Source organism: Oenanthe melanoleuca, unplaced genomic scaffold (assembly GCF_029582105.1).
Source record: "Oenanthe melanoleuca isolate GR-GAL-2019-014 unplaced genomic scaffold, OMel1.0 S013, whole genome shotgun sequence".
Classification (NCBI taxonomy): domain Eukaryota; kingdom Metazoa; phylum Chordata; class Aves; order Passeriformes; family Muscicapidae; genus Oenanthe; species Oenanthe melanoleuca.
In genome coordinates this window covers 17,311-26,671 of record NW_026612662.1, presented here as the reverse complement: position 1 = coordinate 26,671, position 9,361 = coordinate 17,311, and positions in this window count along the sequence as shown.

The following is a 9,361-nucleotide window of genomic DNA, read 5'->3' as shown; positions in this document are numbered from 1 at the left end:
TTACCTTTTTGCTTTTTGAGACGGAAAGAAGTACACAAGATCTTCTCATCCATCTTCCTTCTCAGCTTTGGTAGTGCCTGCTTTTCACGTGCCATTCTCTTGGCCTTCTGTAGGGAGTGTGTTAGACCCTCCTTATGTGCCCTCACTAGTTCCATAGGTTCTATCTTGGGCTTGAGACTTAATCCTCCAGAGAGTTATCTCCAGTCCTCATCCATGGTGTACGTACCTACCTTGGCTTATACTGTATGTAGCTGTCTTGGTTTATGTTGCATGTACCTTTACTGTGTGCATCTCTACTGTATGGGCCTTTATTGTGCCCCTTAGCTCGGAGCTTGCCCTGCCCTGGCACCCGCTTGGGTAGAATAGTTACAGAACTTTATTGTTCCTCTCTTTTCTGTGGGGTTTTGGGTAGGAAATGTGTGGGGATAACCTCTACCTGACCAGCTCCTGCTGTCTCTCAGGTCCCTGAGGTGGATTCCCATCTCTGCAGTCACCAATTATGCCGATTTCCCTGGAATCTCCCGTTGGGTGTTGAAGAGCAGCAGCCGGGGGGGATGTGTTGAAGCATCCTCTTCATGCAGCGTTCCAAGTGAGGGTTGCAGTCAGCCTGTCAGCTGCAGAGTGTGACAGGGGGGAGCGTGTGTCTGTCTGGGAGAGTCTGTGTCTGTCTGGAGAGTCTGTGTCTGTCTGCTTATGTTTGCCTGTGCCAGTGTGTGTGCTGACTGCTTCTAACCTTGTGCATATGGTTTTTACCTTTTACCTTTCTCAACTCATTTTTAAATTTAGAATAAAGAGTCCCCAGCCAAGAGTTTGGGTTTTTTTCCCCCCAGCTGGATTTTTTTCCTTGGTCCCAGCCAACAAGATGACGTTCATCCACAGAGGTTGGGCATGAACAGTCCCAGTACCAGGGTTTTGTCAGCAGGATGGTTTTTGGGGCATGGACAGTCCCAGTACCACGGTTTACTCAGCACGATGGTTTTTGAGGCATGGACAGTCCCAGTACCAGGGTTTTGTCAGCAGGATGGGTTTTGAGGCATGGACAGTCCCAGTACCAGGGTTTTGTCCGCATGGATGCCCGTGACTCCTGGGCCAGGGGCTGCTCTGAACAGGCTCCTGGAGATGCTTCAGCCTGGATACAGGCCACTGACAGCCCAAAAGCAGCCCAAGGAGCAGCTGGCGTGTCCTGGTGATGGTGGCACGGGCTGCGTGCAGAGGGGCTCAGACAGCAATTCCTGGTTCCAGCCTCCCAGAGCTCCCAGGCAGCTGCCAGGTATGTCCTGTCCACCCCAATTCCCTTCCCTTCCCGCCTGAGGCCTCATTCAGCAGCAGCAGCACTAAAGCCAAGGCAATCTTGCCTCACAGCTATTAAATGACAACCGACGGCCTGCAGAGATGCCTTCAAATCAAAGGTTCAGGTGGGATGAAGTTTTGTTTGGACGAAGGTGGGAGTTTCCAGGGAGCCAGCTGGAAGTGCAGAAGGGATGGAAAGCTTTCCCAGGTGGGTCCCACTGGAGGTGTGCTGAAGGCAGGGATGTGCAGCCTTTGCTGAGGGAAAAGAACTTGCAGAGGCCACTGCTGAGGCCCTGAAAGGAGCTGAGCTGCTGCAGGGAGAGATGTCCTCCCGTGGGCACGGGGAGCTGCCTTGGCACGGGACGGGAGCACCCCCGGCCCTGCCTTCTCCTGCTTGAAAATATCACCTGGAGCCCCAGCTCAGGGGGGCTAATCAGCTGAACTCCAGGCAGCTCTGTCAAGTGCCCCCAGGGGACATGGGTGGGGCTGGGGGATGAGGGCTTTAAATAGCCAATTCTTTGGAACAGATGCCTGTCCCTGTCCCGATGCTGCTGAGCTTCCTTGGACGCTCTGCCCGTTCCTGGCACAGCTGGCGTTCAAGGGGCAGCTCTGCACGGGAATATCCACCCTCCATGAGGCACTGTGAGGTTATGGCAGCAGGAACTGAGCAGGGAATTGGGGGCTGTGGGATAATTCACGGGAACTAGCAAAGCTGACAGCGAGCCCCGAGTCTGGGCGCTGCACAGAGAACAATCTTTGTGCTGCCCTGTCACCTTTTTCTTCTGGTTATTTATTCTTTTTTTTTTGTTTTTTTTTTTTCTTCTTTCAGGTGCTGGACTTGCCTCTGTGGATGTGCGCTGAGCTCTCACTGCAGGGGACTGTGAGGCCTGACTGGCTGTGAGTTTGTGTTCTTCTCACTGGCGAATCAGAAATGATCATTAATTAGACCACAGAAATCTTTTCTGAAACCTTTCTCCTTTCCTGCCCTTTGCTGGTAAGTCTTCTCTTTCTGCCTTTAACTTTACAGCTGTTCCCTGATGTGATTTCCCCTGTCTCACTTCTGTGCAGCTCCTAGCTGGGGAAAACTGGGATAACTTAGAGGGGACAGAGGTGAAACTTTTAGCTGGATTTTTCTAAAATTTTCTAATGATACTGAAATTATTTCCAATTGCCCCAGTGAGAAGAACACCAACTTGCAGGCATCAAAAGCTTAAAACTCGTTTAATTGAGGCAGGTCCAAGGAAAAACCCAGCCATGCCAGGCTGAGGCTGGAACCCGCTCGTAATTCATTGTTGGTGTCTGCTGCAGTCTAGGAATAACTCTCTCATTTTTCACTTGCTTGATCTGCTTTTATATCCCTGATTCAAATGGAGTTAGGCAAACTTCATGTTTGCTATTAGGCTATGAAGAAGCCTATTGTAACCAGCAAATGCTTTTCTTAGATGGAAATGTGCATGCAAAATACAAAGAGCTTTGATACTGAGATTTTTTTTTTTCCCCCTGAGGTTCAAGTATTTTATCATTTTAATAGCATTACATTTTCCTGTTGCACTCATTTTTAGAGTGCATCATTTGTATTAGCTCTGAGTAGCATAATTCCTTCCAAATTCCTGTGGCGGGCACTATAATCATAAGTATACAATTAGCTACAGCTGGATGTAGCAGAGGTGAACACTAAATAGTTTTGTTGGCAGGAGGCTCAGTGTCTTTTAACCCAGACAGCTTCTTTACAGATGCCTGGTTTGTTACTCTGCTTTAGGGAATATGGGGAACTTCAGATACAAAGAAGAGAATTTAAAAGTTATAATTGTACAAGTTTATTATGCAATAAGGTGCTGAAGGTGCTGCGGATTTGTTTTGGATTGTTATTTGTGGTTTTTTGTTTGTTTGTTTTCTTTTGGGATTTTTTTGTTGTTGTTTTGGTGTGTGTTTTTTTTTTTTTTTTTTTGTTTTTTTTTTTTTTTTTTTTTGTTTGTTTGTTTTTCCTTCCCCTAGCTTGAAGAAACTTGAAGAAGGAATTTGGATGCTGAGAAGAGCATCAGTGTGTTCACTGGCAGCACGGGCTGGGATGAGGGCTGAGCAGGACCCAAGCTGCAGCACATCAACCATTCAGCTTTCACCTCATGTTTTATCACGGCCTTTATGAGACAGATGTGAATCGATGAGTCCCAGGCCGAGCTGTGCCCGTGCCCTGTTCTGTCGGAGCTGGTGCTTTCCTGACAGGTTCAGCAGCCACACTCTGTAATAAATACTCCTGGGTCTGCTGCTGTTCCTCTTCCTGCTTTATATTCAATTTTCCACCCCTTCTCTCCTCTCTGTCCGCTGTGTCTTTGGTGTTCCTTTCTTGGCCTGTGTGCTCCCCATCCCATTCCCTTTCACTGCTTCTCTCTCTCTTGTTCTTCTTTTTCTTTTTTGAAATGAATACTCAATATTTATGTAATATCTCTTATTCAATCCCTCTCCCTGTTCTGTCCTACTTTTTGCCTCTCTCTCTGTCTCACTTGCTGCCTGCATCTTTATTTCTCCTTTCTTCCTCTCCTTGTCCCTCAGTCCTGCACCGTGACTGTGTTTCTTTGTCCCTGTCACTGTCCCTTTGCCTGTACCTGTGTGCACTGCTGCCCAGTGCTCCTCCCTGACCGTCCCCTCTCTTGGTGAGCCTCTGTCCTGCTGGCCATGCCTCTCTGTCTCCGTGCTCTCTCTCTGTGCTGCTCCTTGGCCGCGTTTGCCCGCCCCGGCACGTGCCGCGGTCGATTCCTCTGCGGGTTCTTGTTTCCCTCTTTGTATCCCTCAGTCCTTGCTGCGTATTTGGCACCGTGTTTCATTCTGCGTCCTTCTCCATGCCTCGCTCGTGTTCCTGTTTTATTCTGTGTGGCTCTGTGGAGCTCCCCGTGCCGGTGGTTCCCATGGGTGTGTCCCATTTGCTGTCCCTGTTCTTTTTTAATCCCTCTCTGTGTGCGGCCCATTCACCATCCCAGGTGTTTTTGGATTTTTTTGTTTTTTTCCATTTCATCCTGCGCCTTGATCTTAGTTTTCTTGCTGTGTCCTCTCTGCTGGTCGTCTTCTTCTTCTGCCCCTTGTTGCCTGTGTCTGCGGGGCTGAGAAGGAACTTCAGCCCTTCTGGGGGCTGTCCCCCACTTCCTTGCGTGAGCAGAGTCCCTTTTTGGGGGATGGACCATGGGAAGGGTTCGAATAAAGTGCCGTGCTCCTGCCCGAGGCAGTTGTAGTCGTTCTGTGCCTTCTTTGGAGGGTGAGGAAAAAAGGCTGAGGGGGACAGGGGTGGAGATTCGGGGCCTCCCGTGTCCTTTGGGGCACCCCAAGGTCCCAAGGAGAGGGAGCCATGCTGCGGTGAAGGAGCAGGTGAGTGGGGAATGGGGGGGTGGTGCTGGGTGCCATCCTTCACAGGTAGGACAGGAAATATAAATATAAAAACTACCTAACTATAGCTTAAATAAATGTTTTATGTGTTTTATTTGGTTAGAGAAGTTTTTTTTAATACATAATCTAAATATAAAATAAGTATAATAGAAAAATAAAACGATATAAATATAAAATATGAACAAGTAACAAATTTATATTAAATGTATAATATTAATAATGCAAATATAATGTATAATGTATGAATATAAATTATAAATATGAGAATAGAAATACAAAAATATTTTGTATGGGTGAAATATATTATTGGTTTTATTTGCTAAAGGCAGGGGTTTTTTTTTTGAATAATATAAGTAAAATAAATATCCAAATATACAATAAGCATACAAAGACATATAAAATTAGAAGTATATCTGCATATATAAATACATGTAAGGATATGTATAAATAAATAGATAAATATATAGGATATCAATAAAATATATTCTTATATTCTTATATATCAATAAAATATTCTTATATAGGTATATGAATTATAGATATAAATATGAAAAATAGAAATAAAAACATATATTTAAATATCGTTTAAAATAAAGGGTTTTGTGTTTGTATTTCCTTAGAGGTGGAGCTTTTAAATAAATAATACTAAATTTAAAAAATACAAATATATATAAAGATTTAGATGTGCATTGAATAGAAATAGATGTTACCAACATAAAGATTATGTATATAATTAATAAAAATAATATTGTAGATGTGTTATAGTGCAACATTAATTGAATTAATAAAAATACGTATAGATTATAAATACGAATAGGGTTTGGGGCACTCATTTAGGGGGTTTTTGGAAGGGATGGGATTCGTTGCTTTGTGCTTTCGCGTCCCTGTCCCCAACGCCCAGTCGCCCCGGGCTGCGTTCTGCGGCAGTGCTGCCGTCTTGTCCTGGAGCACAGCCCGGTGCTGCAGCCGTTCCTCGGGGCAGCGCAGCTGTCGGGTCGTGGGGCGCTCTGCGGCTACAGAGCGGCGCGGTGTCCGTACCTAGAGGGCAGGGGAGAAGGGCAGTTCGCGGTGCAAAGGGAGCGATGGATGAGAGGGATGACAGCGGGGGGCCGGTTTCGGCGCGGGGATGGAGGCGCGATCGCACCGGGGCAGGGGACAGCGGGTGGGCGAGCGGGGTGGAAACAAGCAGGCGTCCCGGTCGCTGCCTGCCGCCACTCCCGCGGCAGCAAAGACGGCGGCGGACCGAAAGCGGCTTCGGCCACAACAAAAACGGCGACGAGGAAGGGGGGAAGTCACTTCATGCCACTCCCATGATGGCACCTCGGTCGTTCTTCGACTGACCTTCCAAAGAGGGCGGCAGAAAGGGCGGGAAATGAAGAACCCCGGGCCGTTTTTTGGGCTGCCTGCCCCCCGCCAGGCACCGCCCCTCCCCTGCTCCGACCGGACCCCGCCCCCGCCGTGCTGTGCCGGGCTGTGCCCCTCAGGAGCCCTAGCTGGGAGCACTCAGGGTGATGAGAGGGACCAGAGCAGCCCCAGATGTGACTACTTAGGGTGAGCAGTCCCAGGTGTTTGCAGTGAGCATGACGAGGGGGCAGGTCCTGCTGGGGGCTGTTTTTAGGGGGAGGGTTTTCCCTGCTCTCTTTGATATAAAGCTGCTGGAGGAGAGGAGCTTACGGTGGGCTCCCGGGGGTACCTCCCAGAACAGAGGTGAGAGCACCTCACAGGATCTGGTGGAGCGCTGGCATGCAGAGCATGGCTTCAGGAAGGTGCCGAGGAACAAATCTTTCTGAGAGGAAGCAGCTTCTGAACAGGTGAGCCCATGTGACTTTTTAGTGGGAACTAGTGTATTTTCCCTTTTCAGTTTCATCTTGCCGACCCTCCCTGGTGCCCCCAGAAAAAATTGGGGGCTATGAGGACAAAAAAAATTTTAATTGAGGAAAGTAACTGCTCTTCTGTTATTGTGTGTGTTTAAACTGCGGGGAATGCCCCTCCACCTGTGATTTTAAGGGGACTGGCAGAGTCGTGTGGGTGCAAACGGTGCAGAGCCTCAGAGGGTGGCCGAAGCATGCGCCCTGAGTACCCGGGCATTCTTGGGCGGTGGTGAATAGGGGAATTATCCGGTTTTGGCCGATGTGCTGCTAAGAGCATGTACTGATGTTTGGTTTTCTTTATTGCAGCTGACTAAGAGAAAACGGCCAGGTGATGGCAGCAGTTTCCCAGTTGACAAGGTGGCATTCTCTGCACCCCGATGTCTGACAGGTAAGTGAAGGATTCCAACCCACAGAGGGATGAGAATGGGATGCTGGGTCTGGATTTGTAAGGAGGGATTTTTGAGGCAGCTTTGACAGGGCTCCAATGTATTTAGCATGACAGGGGTCCTATGTGTGCTTACCTGGGCAGACTCCTATGTGTGCTTACCTGGGCAGACTCCTATGTGTGCTTAGTTTGACAGGACTCTGTGCTTACTTGGACAGGGCTGCTATATGTGCTAACTTGGTCAGGGCTTATATGTGTTTACTTTACAGGGCCTGAATATGTGCCTAATTTGAGAGAGCTCCTATGTGTTTTTTCATTGACAGGGCTTCTATGTGTGCTTACCTGGGCAGGCTCCTATGCGTGCCTAGTTTTCAGGGCCTGAGTATGTGCTTAGTTTTCAGGGCCTGAGTATGTGCTTAGTTTTCAGGGCCTGAGTATGTGCTTAGTTTCAGGGCCTGAATATGTGCTTAGTTTACAGGGCCTGAATATGTGCTTAGTTTACAGGGCCTGAATATGTGCTTAGTTTACAGGGCCTGAATATGTGCTTACATGGGCAGGCTCCTGTGTGTATTTAGTTTACAGGGCCTGAATATGTGCTTAGTTTACAGGGCCTGAATATGTGCTTAGTTTACAGGGCCTGAATATGTGCTTACATGGGCAGGCTCCTGTGTGTATTTAGTTTACAGGGCCTGAATATGTGCTTAGTTTACAGGGCCTGAATATGTGCTTACATGGGCAGGCTCCTGTGTGTATTTAGTTTACAGGGCCTGAATATGTGCTTAGTTTACAGGGCCTGAATATGTGCTTACATGGGCAGGCTCCTGTGTGTATTTAGTTTACAGGGCCTGAATATGTGCTTAGTTTACAGGGCCTGAATATGTGCTTACATGGGCAGGCTCCTGTGTGTATTTAGTTTACAGGGCCTGAATAGGGCCTGAATATGTGCTTAGTTTACAGGGCCTGAATATGTGCTTAGTTTACAGGGCCTGAATATGTGCTTACATGGGCAGGCTCCTGTGTGTATTTAGTTTACAGGGCCTGAATATGTGCTTAGTTTACAGGGCCTGAATATGTGCTTACATGGGCAGGCTCCTGTGTGTATTTAGTTTACAGGGCCTGAATATGTGCTTAGTTTACAGGGCCTGAATATGTGCTTAAATGGGCAGGCTCCTGTGTGTATTTAGTTTACAGGGCCTGAATATGTGCTTAGTTTACAGGGCCTGAATATGTGCTTACATGGGCAGGCTCCTGTGTGTATTTAGTTTACAGGGCCTGAATATGTGCTTAGTTTACAGGGCCTGAATATGTGCTTACATGGGCAGGCTCCTGTGTGTATTTAGTTTACAGGGCCTGAATATGTGCTTACATGGGCAGGATCCTGTGTGTATTTAGTTTACAGGGCCTGAATATGTGCTTACATGGGCAGGCTCCTGTGTGTATTTAGTTTACAGGGCCTGAATATGTGCTTAGGTTACAGGGCCTGAATATGTGCTTAGGTTACAGGGCCTGGAGATGTGCTTAGGTTACAGGGCCTGAATATGTGCTTAGGTTACAGGGCCTGAATATGTGCTTACATGGGCAGGCTCCTGTGTGTATTTAGTTTACAGGGCCTGAATATGTGCTTAGTTTACAGGGCCTGAATATGTGCTTAGTTTACAGGGCCTGAATATGTGCTTACATGGGCAGGCTCCTGTGTGTATTTAGTTTACAGGGCCTGAATATGTGCATAGTTTACAGGGCCTGAATATGTGCTTACATGGGCAGGCTCCTGTGTGTATTTAGTTTACAGGGCCTGAATATGTGCTTAGTTTACAGGGCCTGAATATGTGCTTAGTTTACAGGGCCTGAATATGTGCTTAGTTTACAGGGCCTGAATATGTGCTTACATGGGTAGGCTCCTGTGTGTATTTAGTTTACAGGGCCTGAATATGTGCTTAGTTTACAGGGCCTGAATATGTGCTTACATGGGCAGGCTCCTGTGTGTATTTAGTTTACAGGGCCTGAATATGTGCTTAGTTTACAGGGCCTGAATATGTGCTTAGTTTACAGGGCCTGAATATGTGCTTACATGAGCAGGCTCCTGTGTGTATTTAGTTTACAGGGCCTGGATATGTGCTTACATGGGCAGGCTCCTGTGTGTATTTAGTTTACAGGGCCTGAATATGTGCTTGGTTTACAGGGCCTGAATATGTGCTTGGTTTACAGGGCCTGAATATGTGCTTAGTTTACAGGGCCTGAATATGTGCTTAGTTTACAGGGCCTGAATATGTGCTTACATGGGCAGGCTCCTGTGTGTATTTAGTTTACAGGGCCTGAATATGTGCTTAGTTTACAGGGCCTGAATACGTGCTTAGTTTACAGGGCCTGAATATGTGCTTACATGGGCAGGCTGCTGTGTGTATTTAGTTTACAGGGCCTGAATATGTGCTTAGTTTACAGG